The following is an 18,817-nucleotide window of genomic DNA, read 5'->3' as shown; positions in this document are numbered from 1 at the left end:
TCCCAGTCATAAAATAAGACACAGTCCTAGTCCGGGGAAATAAATGTGACGATTAATCTAGACGATGTTAGAGTTCCTTTAAAATATATCTTAATGAAATATGTTCCATTCTCCTCTCACTCATGTTTGTGAAAGTACGGTAAATTATAATTATGGTCATTATAAATGCACATGCTGAGATAATTACGACAGACATGTTTTTAATAGCAGTGCCGGCAGTGACATATCGTCGTTGCCGGGACGAAACCTGCTATGTGATAATATTTTTGGAGTTATACTGACCCGCAGTACATACATTATGAAGAGCGAGAATGCCTTGACAATAATCACGCAATATTGCACCTTAGATGACGGAACCTTACCGGCCAAAGTTCTAAGCTAAAATATTTCACATAGGAGGTTTTGTACAGGCAGCGACAATATATTGTATATCGTCGCTGTTCGGGCAGAAGGTTATACCTCCCAATGCTCTTCCTATCCATTATTTTCCTTAAGACTAGTCACGTCTTCCAGCCACATATGGATATGTATTCCATCAAAGAAATTTTCGTTGTGTTCATTTTCGTATGCTGATGTCTAAAGGAAAATGAACTTTAACTCCATTATACTATAGGGGTTCGTAAAAAAGTTATGCAAACATACATTCCAAGAGCGCGATGCGATAAGGTTCATTTTTCTTTAGTATATACGTACTGTAAGCAAACGAAAATGAACACAACAAATATTGTTCTGGCGGGTTAAATATCCATATGTGACTGGGATGCGTGACCAGTCTTAAGGAAAAGGATAGGAAGACCAAAGTGAGATATAACCTTCTGCCCGAACAGCGACGATATATTTCAGTACATCATCATCATCATCATCTGTTTACCCTCCAGGTTCGGCTTTTCCCTCGGACTCAGCGAGGAATCCCACCTCTACCGCCTGAAGGGCAGTGTCCTGGAGCTTCAGACTCTTGGTCGGGGGATACAACTGGGGAGTATGACCAGTACCTCGCCCAGGCGGTCTCACCTGCTATGGTGAACAGGGGCCTTGGAGGGGGATGGGAAGATTGGAAGGGAGAGACAAGGAAGAGGGAAGGAAGCGGCCGTGGCCTTAAGTTAGGTACCATCCCGGCATTCGCCTGGAGGTGAAGTGGGAAACCACGGAAAACCACTTCGAGGATGGCTGAGGTGGGAATCGAACCCACCTCTACTCAGTTGACCTCCCGAGGCTGAGTGGACCCCGTTCCAGCCCTCGTACCACTTTTCAAATTTCGTGGCAGAGCCGGGAATCGAACCCGGACCTCCGGGGGTGGCAGCTAATCACGCTAACCACTACACCACAGAGGCGGACATATTTAAGTACATTCTTTTGAAAACGTCATTCAGTGACATTCAGAAATCCTAAACTCTTGTCTGTTGGTTCGTGATCTTCGCGAGGTACGCAAGGTAGTTTTTTTTGCTAGTTTCTTTACGTCGCACCGACACAGATAGGTCTTATGGCGACGATGGGACGGGAAAGGGCTAGGAGTTGAAAGGAAGCGGCAGTGGCCTTAATTAAGGTACAGCCCCAGCATTTGCCTGGTGTGAAGATGGGAAACCACGGAAAACCATTTTCAGGGCTGCCGACAGTGGGGTTCGAACCTACTATCTCCCGAATACTGGATACTGCCTGCACTTAAGCGACTGCAGCTATCGAGCTCGGTACGCAAGGTAGTGACGAGGTGTAAACTCCAATGATTTTCGACAGGGAAGCTGTTTCAGTCCCAGGCTACGACACGTGATTAAGAGCACAAGGTTGCCAACTCGTTGCAGTAGCTCGCATTTTCAGTCACTCCGTCTCGGGCGAAGGACGACGCGCCTCCTCATTGCCACTTCCTTTCTTCTTTCAAGAATAAGGCGGGGAATACGGCAAAAACCCAACACATTATGACAATGACTGTAGATTAGCTCTAAACAAGAAACAAGGAATAACAAAACTGGTAATGACATTTAGCACAACACACGGGGATATTGAAAAGTAAAATTACTAAGCATTAAAATATGCTGTTTGACCGTTCATGTTAAGGGACTTGCTGTGTAAGAGAATTTTGAATAATTAATGAGAAATAGAAAGAATTCGACATAATGCGTGTGATTTTATTTATACCAGCCATGTTTGCATAGCGGAGCATCCCGTAACGCCTGCTCGCCAATAATACCGTGTACATTGTTATCAGTTGTTGGTAAACATTGTTTCCGCCCATACTTTACATGAATTTCCAGTTCATTGTATAGAGTGATCAAATCAGGTGTGTGTGATTTCTTAGATTCCTTATAGTGTTCGTCTGTTAGTTATGGATTCTAAAGGGATGAAAATGGTTTAAGTTGGTCTTCGGTATTTAGAGTCTCATGCTAGTAGGTTTTCATGTGTTTGTTTTCCGACCTAGATTACCGTACTTTTTAAAACATGTTTCTAAGCTTTATCTCTCTTCCCTTTTCTAAATGTTATTATTATACATTAAACGCAAGCATAAAACTTATCTTCTTTATTTCTTGTAATGTTTGTTACACTCGGTAGTAAGGAATATTTTGAATATTATTATCTAAACATGTATCTGTTCTTCTGGAGTTTCCGTTGGTTCTTCGCGTGTCCTGTGGGGAACCCATCCAAAAACTACCACTTCTACTTTGCATGCCAATGACGACAATCCTGATTTAAAATCACAATTTATTTCGGAATAACAACCATCATCCGATGATGTTTCAAATGAAGAACCACACAGAAGAGAGAGTGTATATTTGAAGCATTTAAAGCCAGCTAATCCTAACAAAATAGAAGAGGAGCCATTGGAAGCAGCACAGGAAGATGACATTACTGATGTACAGCCCTTAAAAGTACAGAGTTTGGAAGGAATGGAACAAACACCTTCAAGAGCAGCCAGCTCTAGAGAACGATCAAGACATCTAGAACAGTGGGCAAGAAATCTTTCCAAAATGAGGCGACTACGAGGAGTATCCATCCAGGAAAATGCATGTTCCGGGAGCATGTATGAAAGGTCCGTGTCGACACAACTGCAGAAGGAAGTGTTATCGAAAGTTTACAGATCCAGAAATATTGAACAATTTTCAAAGATATTATAAATTACAGACATATGATAAAACAAGGAATTTTATTCACAGTAACTCAGAAAAGATCCTGAAAACACTAGCATACGAGCGAATTCAAAAATAAACTACGCTGTGGTCTTCTACTTGCGACGAAGCTCAGAACAAATCCAATCTTGTTAGACCTTGTTTTTAAAAACACTTAGAGTCCGTGAAAGTGTTGTTGATATAGCGATGAAGAAAAGAACAAGTGAAGAAGACAAAAGAAATCACCACGTAAAGAAAATCATTGTTTGAACTTTTGGATAATGTGAGGTATCACAATGTAAGTTCTGCAGCTGTTGAATTTCAATATAGTCGCTCTGAAACAAAAGTAAAGTTCTTAAATCACACTAATGTACATCGTGCAAAAATCAGAGAGCACATAAAATGGTCTCGAAGTGGCTAATGCTCATATTTACGGGTAGGTATTTACGGAGCACGGTCTTGGTTTTCATCATCCAAAAAAGACCAGAGTCTTGTGTGCCTGACTTACGATACCTCTGGGGTCAATAAAGATGAAATTACAGCTAATTATGACTCTCGCCTTTTAGCAAAATACAGGACTCTAGAGGAGATAAATAAAGACGAGAAGTGCGCACAAAACTCAGAAGGGACTTTTATAAGCTGCAACCTCGATCTCCAAAAAAGTTTTGTTGGCTCAAACTGACCCTACCAACAATGGTTTGTTTTATAAGTAAAGATTGAAAACTTAATTTTACAGTGTATGACGTAGAGTCAAAAACAGGAGATTGTTTCATGTGATCGGAAATGGAGGAAAAAGGAGGAAGTTCTAAGATAGAAGGGTGTCTGTACAAGTATTTCAAATATCTTTCTGCAATGGTGAAACACATTTCCTGTTTCCGTAATCGTTGTGGAGAACAGAATGTAAACAAATTTGTTGCTGAAATATAATTGACCACTGTTCTGGAAATACCTAATCTACAGTAGTAAACATTTATCTGAAATTCTTGGCTTTTGGTCATAGTGAAATGGAATGTAACTCAATGTATTTGGCCATCAATACAGAGCAAAAATGACTGGTAAAATGTAGGTGGGCCATTGACAGGAAGACTATTGCCAGAAGTGCTAGAAGGAAAGGTGACGAACCTTACGTTGTTCACGAAGTAACCAATGAAATGATTATCGACTGGATGTATCATCTGAATCGCCACATGACACATAGAAAAGAAAATGTGAACGGGAATCTAGTCGACTGGTAGAGGATGTGCTGGCTAATCTTCACAAAAGAGCGTCCATTTGATATGCAATTTAAGAACACTTTGAAGAGAAGTTCAGAACTCTGGAACGTAACAAGAATAAAAAGTACAGAAGATCTCATTTTCAGACACCAAACCTTTGTACACGTCCGTTCTGCCTATGCCAAGGAAGAAGTATAATGATTTGATGTCTCTGTTCAATTTTGTATAAACGTTACTAGGGCTAGAGTACCAGCCATTTTACGAAAATATACCACACCAAGGAGGTCCTAAAGATTTTAAATCATCATCTGAAGACGCGAGTGTGTGATTTCTGACAATGGCAACATTGATTTTGCAATCTTTTTGTATATATGCTTGAAGGTGAAAAAATGAATACTTAACACAATTCTTGGAATTATAGTGAATGATTAAAATTTCCTTGTAAGTTTATGAGGATTTCAACAATATTATTGCATGCCAGCCCCGCGGTAGCCCATTTCGGTACTTCCAGGAAGGGGCTAGTGACTCACACGACCTGGGTCTCCCAGCCAGCTTGTAGGGTGGGGACGGCTTTTCCGTGTATTGTTCTCGTCGGCCGGCTTACCTGTGAGTTTCTTGGAGATTCAACGGGAATGTTCTGCCTCTAGTCTACTCACGAACATTCTGGCTAAAATCACTCGAGCTATAAAAAGGGAGGCTAGCCGCGGACACTCTCTCACAGTGTTTGGCTTCGTGGTGCAGTCAGTGTTCGATTTGGAGACAGTGCTGGATTTCGTGGTGGAGTCAGTGTGAGACTCAGTGTGTTGGGGTTGGATGGCTCGAGCGCGACATAGGTGCTGGATGTTGCTGCTGTCCCATCGAGGTCAGAACGCGGAGCTGTTGTGGTGCCGAAGAGACCAATGAGTAGATGGGCTGGAGACGACGGAACGGAAGACGTGTACTACCTGAGAGTACTGCGTGCTTGTGTATTTCAGTGGACTGAGGATCGCCGTGAGTCAGCGAGGGAACCCGCTATCGTGAGCGCGAGGATAAATGAACCTGTGTTAATGTTCGCTGTTGTGAGTATCGACCTGATGTTGAATACTGTTGAGCTGTTTAGTCGTTCGCTGCATGTGACAGTGCGAATTACTGAAATATATGTGGAATCGAACCAACGAATAGTCGTCATGTGTTGAGTGGCCTGTATCCCTGTGCTCAGGCCCAGCGGTCTACGCACAGCTGCTGTAGGAGGTGACTGGACATTGAGAACTGAAAGTAAGGATTAAGCTTCCGCAGGTACAGCAACGGGTTGGACCGCCCTCTGAGCCGTAAGGAAGAGAAATTAGTAAACAGACAATGATTAGTAAGTGTGGACATTGTGAGTTTCCTAACTGTCTGACTGACTTTTGAGACATATATAAAACTGCATTTAACTTGATAAATCTGAATATCTGCATTTAAAATGGGAAATCTGAAAATTGATATTCATTAAATAAAATACACACTCGTCGAACCTTGTACTCACACTTACTTGTTACCTGCTTACTTACACATACGTTATTTGAAGGGCGCCAGCTGTCACTCAGTACAGCAATAATAGAATGAGACTGTTGACTATCTCTAGGGTGTGGGGTAATAAGCTTACTTTTGACAACATACCATGTAAGTTCTGGGAAAAGGAGATTGGCGTTCGGTTTCCCCATTAATTTTGAGGTTAAGATATTTTACTTTCATTGAAATAAAACTATGAATTCGTTTGATAGAACAATATATATTCTTTAAATAATATATAAAAAAATAGTGAGTCTTGTTGCGATAAAACAGATGAGAATGTGAAATTATGACATTGCAACTGAAAGAAACTAGGCATGAATTTGAATTCTTCTTGACCGGACATTTAACAATTTATACGAAATATTTCCCTCACTGATTCACTTGACTGTACCTTCAACACTTTTAGTGTAATTACGACGTATTCCTTTGATCTGGTGTTTTCTGTAGATGTGTCACGCCTAACTTGGTGATACATCCTTGTGACTGCTTCTTCTCCATCTCATCTGACTTCTTTGTAAGTCAATATGGTATTACCTCTTGGTAGGTCCTGGGTTGCCCTCTCTGACTGCATGGTAAGCCCTTGCGTCCGTGTCTTCCACTAAGTGACGGACCAACCATTTGGTCTCACTCTCTCAATGACCAATAATTAATGGCTCACTGAGTCTTCACCATCTCTCGTTCACACTGGTTGACTGACCAACTAAGGCCTCTTGATCTAGTAGACTTCTTCACTGTACTGCATCCGTATAACTAATGACTGACGCTACAATGTGCATCCACCTTATATAGACGTTGGTTGACACAGCTACGTAATCTCCAGAAATAACAATGACATACTCCCACAACGCGGCAAATATTACATACAGTTGTGAAATAGCTCGGGGCGGCTGACTCTCTGAGCGCATATCTAAATAAATACGATGCCGTAGCCATGAAGTGGCGATGACTTGGCAGAATCGCCAGTGGTATAGCAATATAACAACGTCACTTCCAATCTCTGATATATACAACAATTCTCACTGTACAGGTATTGAGTGTTATTCTACACATACGTATATATGCATACATCTAAGTACAATCTTGCAAGCAACAGGCAATTGCAAAATCGAATTGAATAAAACGGATAATTACAATAATAGTAACAATATCACAGATAACATAATAATACGGACATAATAATAATAATAACAATAATAATAATAATAATAATACAGATAAAATAATAAAAATACAGATATCATCTTGTAACTGGATTTGAACCGTTACAACATTAATAGACAATAAGTAGTAAGTGTGGCCAATCAAAGCTGATTGGAATTGTGTATGTGTGTGCATTTAATGGGTCATCCTGAAATAAATAGGAGTATTGAAACAGACGGAGTTTCATCCGTAATATTATTGTAACGGTTCAAATCCCGTTACAAGATGATATCTGTATTTTTATTATTGTATGATTTTATCTGTATTTCATTATTATTATTATTATTATTATTATTATTATTATTATTATTATGTCAGTATTATTATTATGTTATCTGTGATATTGTTACTATTATTGTAATTATCCGTTTTATTCAATTCGATTTTGCAATTGCCTGTTGCTTGCAAGATTGTACTTAGATGTATGCATATATACGTATGTGTAGAATACCACTCAATACCTGTACAGTGAGAATTGTTGTATATATCAGAGATTGGAAGTGACGTTGTTATATTGCGATACCACTGGCGATTCTGCCAAGTCATCGCCAAGCCATGGCTACGTCATTGTATTTATTTAGAATATGCGCTCAGAGAGTCAGCCGGTGGGCTATTTCACCACTGGATGTAATATCTGTCGCGTAGGTGGGAGTATGTCAAGGTTATTTCTGGAGATTACGTAGCTGTGTCAACCAACGTCTATAAAAGGTGGATGCACATTGTAGCGTCAGTCATTACTTATACGGATGCAGTACAGTGAAGTAGTCTACTAGATCAAGAGGCCTTAGTTGGTCAGTTAACCAGTGTGAACGAGAGATGGTGAAGACTCAGTGAGCCATTATTGGTCATTGAGAGAGTGAGACCAAATGGTTGGTCCGTCACTTAGTGGAAGACGCGGACGCAAGGCTTACCAAGGAGTCAGAGAGGGCAACCCTGGACCTGCCATGAGGTCATACCATATTGACTTACAAAGAAGTCAGATGATATGGAGAAGAAGCAGCCACAAGGATGTATCACCAAGTTAGGCGTGACACATCTACAGTAAACACCAGATCAAAGGAATACGTCGTAATTACACTAAAAGTGTTGAAGGTACCGTCAAGTGAATCAGTGAGGGAAATATTTCGTATAAATTGTTAAATGTCCGGTCAAGAAGAATTCAAATTCATCCCTAGTTTCTTTCAGTTGCAATGTCATAATTTCATATTCTCATCTGTTTTATCGCAACAAGACTCACTATTTTTTGATATATTATTTAAAGAATATATATTGTTCTATCAAACGAATTCATAGTTTTATTTCATTAACAGTAAAATATCTTAACCTCAAAATTAATGGGGAAATCGAACGCCAATCTCCTTTTCCCAGAACTTACATGGTATGTTGTCAAAAGTAAGCTTATTACCCCACACCCTAGAGATAGTCAAGAATCTCATTCTATTATTGCTGTACTGAGTGACAGCTGGCGCCCTTCAAATAACGTATGTGTAAGTAAGCAGGTAACAAGTAAGTGTGAGTACAAGGTTCGACGAGTGTGTATTTTATTTAATGAATGTTAATTTTCATAATTTCCATTTTAAATGCAGATATTCAGATTTTCAAGTAAAATGCAGTTTTATATTATATGTTTGTAAATTCAGTCAGACAGTTAGAACAGTTCTCAATTATTACGCATTTCTTTGTAAATAAATATACTTACGGTAGTTTACTTTGGAAGCCACAAATAGATAACCCTTTTTAATAAACAGAAAACAAATTTGATGAGAAAGTATGAAAAACATCACAGTACTGACCTTTTCAAACTAAATGATCAAATAACTTCAGAGGTATTTCAAAATCAATTTAAGCAGTGAAGTATTAAAGTTCCACGAAATTTTCAAACAGGTTTCCTGCAATAATAGCTATTGTCTTCTAGTTGTTGTACTGAGCTGACATTATATAATTACATTTTAGAAAGGGATTACTCTTGCGCCCTTCCCACGTCCAGGTGCGACTCAGTAAATATTTCCCGATAGCCAGATTTAGTCTCAGGGTAATTCTTCATAACAAAAATATAAATTTGTGTTTTAGGCTTAGATTAATGTGAGCTCCAAGTGAAGACAGAGACTGCACACGACAATTATCGATGAACGTCTTCATCCTATCGCATTTTCGAATAAATCATTCATTCGCCGCAAAACTTGAAGAATATCGTATGATAAGTATCTAACTAACTATGTCCATCTACAACTATCCTCTAAAAATTATAACTCACTTAATTAAAAAATATTAAAAGAAAAAATGAATAAAATTACTCATGAATGAAAGATTAGAGAACTCAGATTATCATAAAATTCCATCATCGACGTTTAAATAAAAAGAAAAAAAATTATTGGTTCTAAAATGAACTTGTATCTTCTAACATTCCATCATGTCTGAGAATTAATTCAGTTATTCAATTGCCATGTAAATAAATAATTAACTTGAAAGAAAGTTCATGATTCATATCAAATAACACTATTACATTGAAGTTAAAATTCAAATATTTCCTTAAAAATTGAAAATTTTGGATCTTTGAAATCTGAATTTGTTATTTAATTCATTCACTGGCTTAGAAATATTTCTGATGATTGACGGGCTAAGGTTACTATCCCTTTTGCCTACCAAAGTGTAGGCTCCTAACATCCTAGCCTACCATCTAAAATGTTAAATAAATTATCAATCACCACTCAAGAATATAAGAATAATCTATAACACATTTCTCAATTAAATAAATAGCTCTTAATTCGCTACTATATGGCTCAATATGCATACATTCACTCACTAGGCTCATATTTATTATATCCAGCTTGTCCAAGTGACTCCGTAAATATTTTCATTATGAAATCCCGATATTATTTGTCTACGTTTTTCATGATGGCTATGTCGACTTAATATATCTCTCACTGTGTATATATATATTACGAGAATATGTCATATGATCCAAATATTCTAACATCGACAGCTGTATTTGACATTAAGGTAACCCTTTAATCTTAACTATACACATATATTTACCATTCATACCTTGCATTATGTTATTCCCACGACGTATGTCCTTCATTGTACTTGCATTGCTTATTTGATCCTCCTATGAATATTTCAACATTTATCGACCATATTTACGTCTTATAACAACCTAAATTCTCATTACCTTTCTCAAATTGCTTCACGTAACTCCATTCTCAACGATATAACATTCAATCAATTCAATATTATCATCATTATCAATATATCTCATAACCTCTTCCTAAATATAACATTTATTAAGACGTATTGTTCTTCTTTGTACTAGTATTCCCTTATATGGATCAATTCTCTTCTCATATATCGATACGTAACCTTAATATTTCATTCATGCATCTAGTGACGTAATTTGACAAGGAATAACTCGTATATATATCCTACTTCTTCTCATATCACCCATTTGTGACGTAATCATAACCTGAATGGGTTCGCTACATCCGTGAATAATACTTAACATTCGCAAATACTCATATTTAGCTGTTCGATAGTCTACCTTCCTTCTCGTAATCTCAATTACTATGATTATCCACTCGACTTATGCATAGCCATTCCTTTCGAGATATCGATCTAGTTACATGTTATCTTAATATAGTATCATTTAATTACATGTATATACATATCACTTCACTGTATCCTTGCTCTTCTAAGTATCTCATACTTATAGTAATCTATATTATACGCTATATTATAGCTAAATTAAGAACTAATATGCTTATAGTAAGACTTGGCTCGTCATTCATCAAGTAAGCCGTCTGTAGCTCTCTCTCTCTCCGACACATCGCTGGTCACGTTTGGCCACGGTCTACGGTTCGCCTGAATTCCTCCTCTCACATCAGGTCCGGTCTACTGGTTGGATCATATCCACCTCTAGGTTGGTCCATCTCGAATTTAGCAAGACATCATCTTCTTCATACTGTAGCTGTCAATATCATCAAACAAATTCGACAAGTAATCGTTCATTTTTGAAAATTTCTTAAAATAATATTCTCCTCATAAGTATTCTATTATTTTTCTTTGCGCTATGGTCAATCAACTATCTATATTTGCTTTGTATCTTCGGTCTTGTCTTTTAAGTATCTATTTTAAATTATTTATCTTCTTAAAACTTAATTCTTCGTCTAAAGGAATGATTCTTGCGTATCTTTCTCTTCTTTCAACACTGCTTGATGATGAGCTCCGATGTGTTGTTATATCGATTATCAGCTCTACTGGCGAACGTATTTAAATAAAATATCCGTATTTTACGCCATCCTTATGCTTTTTACTGCAGTATAGCAAGTATCTTGCCATATTTTCATATTTGGAAGCAGTAATACTTCTGAAATTCCGATATAGTCGTAATTATTTTTCTTTACGACGTAGTGGTAACAACTTGCTTCCTATCACCTTCAGTTCAATTTTGTGTGAATATTAATAATATGTAATATTTTACTTGTTTTTTTTCGAAACAATTCACCTGATATTGCTCTGTTCTTCACAGCCTTTTAAAAGTTTATGTCCCAAGTTAGTCATGGCCTCCAAATATACTTATATCTTGAGATTCTCTTGTATACAGTTTTGGCCCGTGTGGTCCATACTTTTACCTGACGCCATTTTCAAAAACATCAGAAAATGCAATGGGCATACTCTATAATTAACTATCTATCAATCGTACATCCTTGATTATCGAACAAAGTTCGTTAAACTTGACTTTAGAGCCGAGTTCAAAATTTCCTCCCTAGCAATATTATTGTAAATTCTGAACCAGAATATAACCAGAAATTCACTAGTTAATGGGTGATGTTCGGTAAGCAGAAACACATTACCGTGTGATCATATTAGATAATAGTGTGAGGAATTTAATTTACTACGTGACACGCAGGTTTATGGTGTTATTCTGTTTTATAGCATTCTCTGGCTTTTAGCTAAGGCCTTCGTGCCTATATTTCATTCAGCGATTCCAAGCTTCTGATCTCCCATTATTCAAGTTCAAGTAAATGAGAACGTACAGGTAGCTCTGTTTCATGGGTTTTAGGAAGCAAAAGCATGGAATATAATTAGTTCGTCTGTCTTTCTTCAGACTCTCTCAACATAGGCTTATTTGCTTCCTTCTTAATTAACATCTGGAGGATTAATAAAGGAAGCAATGGTTGTTTTAGTAAAATTGCGTTCTTTCAACGAAGGAAATTAGATGATCAGAAAATCTCTGTTATATAAATTTGAGTAGTGATATAAAATTCGGATCGCTGGCTGGTGTCTTGTGTGACAGATGTTGCCAGTAAGTTTTCAGGGACATTTTTTAAGATGATTGTCAGACATGCACTCATGCATGGTTCCGAATGCTGAGACAGAAGAAACATGATCAAACACCACAGAGATGGAAATGCTGCAGTGGTCCGCTGTTGTTAGCTTAAATGACCAACTGCGTAAATGACCACGTGTCAGGAACCTTCGGAACAACCGCTATTGGTGAGAAACTGGAAGAGAGGGAGAGAGCTTAACTGTTACGGGCAGATCAGGCGACGTGATGACGCTCATCCTGTACAGAGATCAAATGCCATCACAGAAGGAAGGAGTGGTCGAGTACGCCAGGGATCAGCATGGGGCGAACACCTGAAACCACCTTGAAGAAGAAGGACATCCCTGTAGCCTAGATGCACAAACGGAGAGAACGCTCACTACTCATCAGAAGCGCCGATCGTGAGTGATATAGTACAGCGTAATGTATAGTGATATGAAATTGGGATCGTTGGCTGGTGCCTTGTGCGACAGACGGTTGCCAGTAAGTTTACATTTATCACCAAAGGAAAGAAGGAGAAGAAGAAGGAGGGTGTATTCAATCAGTCAATCAATCAATCAATACTGATCTGCATTTATGGCAGTCACACAGATGGCAGATTCCCTATCTGTTGTTTTCCTAGGCTTTTCTTAAATGATTTCAAAGAAATTGGAAACTTATTGAACATCTTCCTTGGTAAGTTATTCCAATCCCAAACTCTCCTTCCTATAAACGAATATTTGCCCCAGTTTTTCCCCTTGAATTCAAACTTTGTGATCTTTCCTACTGACAGAACAAAATATACCACTTAGTCGTGTCTTTCTCCAAAGTCTTCCCGACCCAAATTTCGCAACATTTTTGTAACTCTACTCTTTTGTCGGAAATCACCGAGAACAAATCGTGCTGCTTTGGATATTTTTTCAGTTCTTGAATCAAGTAATCCTAGCGAGGGTCCCAGTACACTGGAACCATACTCTAGTTGGCGTCTTACCAGAGACTTATATGCCCTCTCCTTTTCAACCTTACAACTACCCCTAGACACCCTCATAAACATGTGCAAAGATCTGTACCCTTCATTTACAAACCAGTTTATGTGATTACCCCAATGAAGGTCTTTCCTTATACGATTATTAACACCTAGGTATTCTATAGTGCCAGACAATATCTATATACAGTAAATAAAATAAGAGTTTTTTCTGTACATTGCTGAGAATTTGAAAAAAAATTGTATTTCTGTATCGGCCATGTCCACTGTAACAAGGGAATGCACTTTTTACTTTTCCGTAATTTCTGTCTGTCTGTCTGTCTGCCGGTCTGCCAGTCTGCATGTATGTATGTACACGCATCACGAGAAAACGGATGAAGAGAATTTAATGAATATCGGTATGTACAGTCGGGGTATGAACCACTACAATCTAGGCTATACCGGTAAATCATTTTATTAACGCTTAGTAGTTTAGGGAAAGGCCTAAAATGTAATTCTCAAATTTTTATATTATTAGTGGTCCTATCGATAAATAATATATAACTAAAGTTATACAGAATTAAATTTCCGAAAATTGAAATCTTACACATTTCTACCGTACACAGATATTTATGAATTTGTATTTTTGTTTCTAAGTCCTTATCAACGCCGAACCACGAGAAAATGGGTTAACACGATTTAATGAAAATCGGTATAGGCCTATAGAGTAAGGGAATAAAAATCTACAGTCTACGCTATAAACAATTTTATTCACCCTGGATGAAATTGTAGTTCAGGGGAAGATGCATAACATTTAATTTTTAAATACCTATGTTATTGACCCTATCGAAAATTACTACATAACAAAAGTTATGGAGACAATTTCCGATCATTTGTTTCTTATTCAGTTTTATCGTACCGACTATGATAAGAGTGGTATTTCACAGTAGCAAGAAAACTAAATATGCAGGCTTGCAATATCGAAAGCACATAACATTGATCAACAATAACATTACATTAACCATTGTTGTTGTGATGTTCTTTGTCTCTTATAATACCACTCAACTCCGATTGGTGGAATTACTGCTGGTACTGAATATTGGCGGGAAATGGCTGGGGAGTTAGAAAACTTTCTTCTTTAGCATGCCATCCCTATGGTTCATACATTTTTTGATACTACTGGTACGTAACATACTGGTTCATCATAGTATTCCACCTATTCGATTCCTACTCTGATGCGCTGTTTTGAATGAGCAGTTAGTCCACTTAAGCCAGAGGCTCACTTAGTAGCAGTAGTAGTAGTAGTAGTATGGTCTGTTCTAGAATTACAATTTAGGTCTATTCGAAATTACAGCACCAAAATTCATTCCAAGTCAGATAGATTTTTCCGCCGCCAGTGTGTTGAATTGAGATTTTCTGACTCTTCAGGTACTCCTAGGAAAGAGATTAGTAAAAAGACGTAGTTTTTGACCTGGTACTCTCCACTATTTGATCCCCCTGCCGAAAAAAGGAAGAAGAGTGTTCACGGATCACGGCTGTCTGCGGCTTAGTCATTGCAGCCCTGGAACTTTGGACTGTTAGATCGGCAGCGTTCGTTAAAAGTGAGAAAATGCGTGGTTTTTCATTTGATCGACTATTTCATATGAAAGCATTGCTTTTAAACACGCCATTGTTACTGACGTCATTGTAATGACCTATGTTCATTTCAGTTGGGAAAATCACTAAGACAGTCTTCCTGAGGATGTAAAAAGGCAGATGGGGTGTGAGTGTCCGATATTATAATGAAAACTCCCCAACCTGATTGTGACTGATGGTAGGTAAGTGGGCCTAACTTTACAATGAAAATCCCCTAACCCAGTTTTCATTTGAGAAAAGACGTTTGGCGAATTCCCCGTCGCGTTTCTAGGGTAACGTTAGGCTATAACAGGGCCTCTCAAACGCCCAAAATCTCACGCGTGCAGATAGAGGCGCAAGAGTTCCGTGCACTGTGCATCGCTGCCGCTCGGCATGGCTCGGATCAACGCTTCGTCTCTGGGCTACTCGGCTAAGCTCGGCGCAACTCGCCTATACTTGGCTCAAGTCAGCCCGGATTTGGAGCGCTACGGCGCAAGTGGGGCAGCGGGAGACAGGCGGAGCGAGCGAGACAGGCCTGAGGAAAGAGAGAGTAAGCGCTATTGCTCCAAATCGAGGAGTGGGGGGTCTGCACTCTGATCAACCAAGCCATGTCGTCTTTTGCACCGTGCACAGTGCATGCACCACGCGCATGCACCCTGAGAGGCCCTGCTATACAATTTAATACAATCTTGCTCACAGCGTGTACACTACCTAACCTAGAAATATGTATACAAGGTAAAATTCCGTAGCGAAAAACGAGTACATCAGCTAGTTTCCACAAAAATTAAGGGTATAACAAATAGTTCAAAATGTTAATGAATCAAAAGTTCATAATAATTGAACTCGCATTATCAGGTATAAATATATCCATGGTTTGTATTTATCACAGTGTGATAAATAGCGGTTGTAATTATTTTTAAGCTGGACAACCATACTCTATTGCTACTTCTTCTTATTCTTTTCCTACCGCTTTTTCCCACACCTGTGGGGTCGCGGATGTGAACTCCGTCGCAGATTTGGATGTGGTCCTGTTTTACTGCCGGATACACTTCCTGACGCCATCCCTGTATGGAGGGATGTAATCACTATTGCGTGTTTCTGTGGTGGTTGGTAGTGTGGTTGTTGCCTGAATATGAAGAGGAGAGTGTTGGGACGGACACAAACAGCCACTCTCCGAGCCAGAAGAATTAATTAGAAACTATTAAAATCCCCGACCCAGCAGGGAATCGAACCCGGGACCCTCTGAAACGAAGGCCAGTACGCTGATCATTCAGCCAACGATACTCTATTGCTACTAATCTGAAAGAAAAGATGGAAGGTCTCCGACATTTCGAAAAATGAAAATATTGGCTAAAGAAAGACAAAGGCTACGATGGGCTCGAAAATGAAAGATTTTCTAGGCTTCACAAGGCTAATACCGTCGGGGTTGGCAAATAATAAGAGTTGACCAAGGGAGGCCGGACAGGAAATATGAAAGCAAGGAGCCTGTCACAAGTGGAAGCATGTAGGGGAACCTAGTACACCAACCCACGCTCCCAAGTTGAGAACATCTATATATATAAAATAAGAGTTTTGTCTGTACATTGCTCAGAATTTGAAAAGAATAGTACACTGACTGACAGAGCACATGCAACACCAAGGAGGAGTGGTTCGAAATGGATGCAAGTTGGGGAAAAAACAGAGACGGCACGGACGAATAATTGATGTTTATTTCAAACCGATATGCAGGTTACACAATGCGCACGGCATCGACTCAGTAGGATGTAGGACCACCGCGAGCGGCGATGCACTCAGAAACACGTCGAGGTACAGAGTCAATAAGAGTGCGGATGGTGTCCTGAGGGATGGTTCTCCATTCTCTGTCAACCATTTGCCACAGTTGGTCGTCCGTACGAGGCTGGGGCAGAGTTTGCAAACGGCGTCCAATGAGATCCCACATGTGTTCGATTGGTGAAAGATCCGGAGAGTACGCTGGCCATGGAAGCATCTGTACACCTCGTAGAGCCTGTTGGGAGATGCGAGCAGTGTGTGGGCGGGCATTATCCTGCTGAAACAGAGCATTGGGCAGCCCCTGAAGGTACGGGAGTGCCACCGGCCGCGGCACATGCTGCACGTAGCGGTGGGCATTTAACGTGCCTTGAATACGCAGTAGTGGTGACGTGGAATCATACGCAATAGCGCCCCAAACCATGATGCCGCGTTGTCTAGCGGTAGGGCGCTCCACAGTTACTGCCGGATTTGACCTTTCTCCACGCCGACGCCACACTCGTCTGCGGTGACTATCACTGACAGAACAGAAGCGTGACTCATCGGAGAACACGACGTTCGGCCATTCCCTCATCCAAGTCGCTCTAGCCCGGCACCATGCCAGGCATGCACGTCTATGCTGTGGAGTCAATGGTAGTCTTCTGAGCGGACGCCGGGAGTGCAGGCCTCCTTCAACCAATCGACGGGAAATTGTTCTGGTCGATATTGGAACAGCCAGGGTGTCTTGCACATGCTGAAGAATGGCGCTTGACGTGGCGTGCGGGGCTGCCACCGCTTGGCGGCGGATGCGCCGATCCTCGCGTGCTGACGTCACTCGGGCTGCGCCTGGACCCCTCGCACGTGCCACATGTCCCTGCGCCAACCATCTTCGCCACAGGCGCTGCACCGTGGACACATCCCTATGGGTATCAGCTGCGATTTGACGAAGCGACCAACCTGCCCTTCTCAGCCCGATCACCATACCCCTCGTAAAGTCGTCTGTCTGCTGGAAATGCCTCCGTTGACGGCGGCCTGGCATTCTTAGCTATACACGTGTCCTGTGGCACACGACAACACGTTCTACAATGACTGTCGGCTGAGCAATCACGGTACGAATTGGGCCATTCGCCAGCGCCGTGTCCCATTTATCGTTCGCTACGTGCGCAGCACAGCGGCGCATTTCACATCATGAGCATACCTCAGTGACGTCAGTCTACCCTGCAATTGGCATAAAGTTCTGACCACTCCTTCTTGGTGTTGCATTTGCTCTGTCAGTCAGTGTATATCTGTATCAGTCATGTCCACTGCAACAAGCAAATGCACTTTTTACGTTTCCGTAATTTCGTCTGTCTGTCTGTCTGTCTGTCTGTCTGTCTGTCTGTCTGTCTGTCTGTCTGTCTGTCTGTCTGTCTGTCTGTCTGTCTGTCTGTCTGTCTGTCTGTCTGTCTGTCTGTCTTATGTACACGCATCACGAGAAAACAGCTGAAGAGAATTTAATGAAAATAGGTAAAAATTCGGGGTATGAACCGCTACAATCTAGGCTATAAATCATTTTATTAACGCTTAGTGAAATGGTAGTTTAATGAAAATCGGCCTATAGAGTCGGGGAATAAAAAACTATAGTCTAAGATATAAACAATTGTATTCATCCTGGATGAAATTGTAGTTTTGGGGAAGGCGGTTAAAGGGTAATTTTTAAATACCTATATTATTGGTCCTATCGAAAAGTATTGCATAACAAAAGTTATAGAGAATACAATTTCCGGTCATTTATCTTTTATTCTGTTTTACCATACCGACTATGATAAGAGTGGTATTTCAGAGTCGGAAGAAAACTAAATGTGAAGGCCTGCAGTATCGAAAGCGCCTAACATTGATCAAAAATAACATTACATTGATCGTTGTTTGTTGTGATATTCTTTGTCTCTTATGCTGCCATTCAACTCCGATAGATGGAATTACTGCTGCGTAGGCCTACCGAGTATAACAGCCTGACTGAATATTGGCGGGAATGGTCGGGGAGTAAGAAAACTTTCTTCCTCTGGTTCATACTTTTTCTGATACAGCTGGTACGTAACATACTGGTTCATCATAGTATTCCAGCTATTCGATCTCTACTCTGACGCGCTGTTTTGAATGAGCAGTGTGC

This window comes from Anabrus simplex, chromosome 1 (assembly GCF_040414725.1).
Source record: "Anabrus simplex isolate iqAnaSimp1 chromosome 1, ASM4041472v1, whole genome shotgun sequence".
NCBI classification, from domain to species: Eukaryota; Metazoa; Arthropoda; class Insecta; order Orthoptera; family Tettigoniidae; genus Anabrus; species Anabrus simplex.
Note: the sequence above shows the minus strand (reverse complement) of the source record.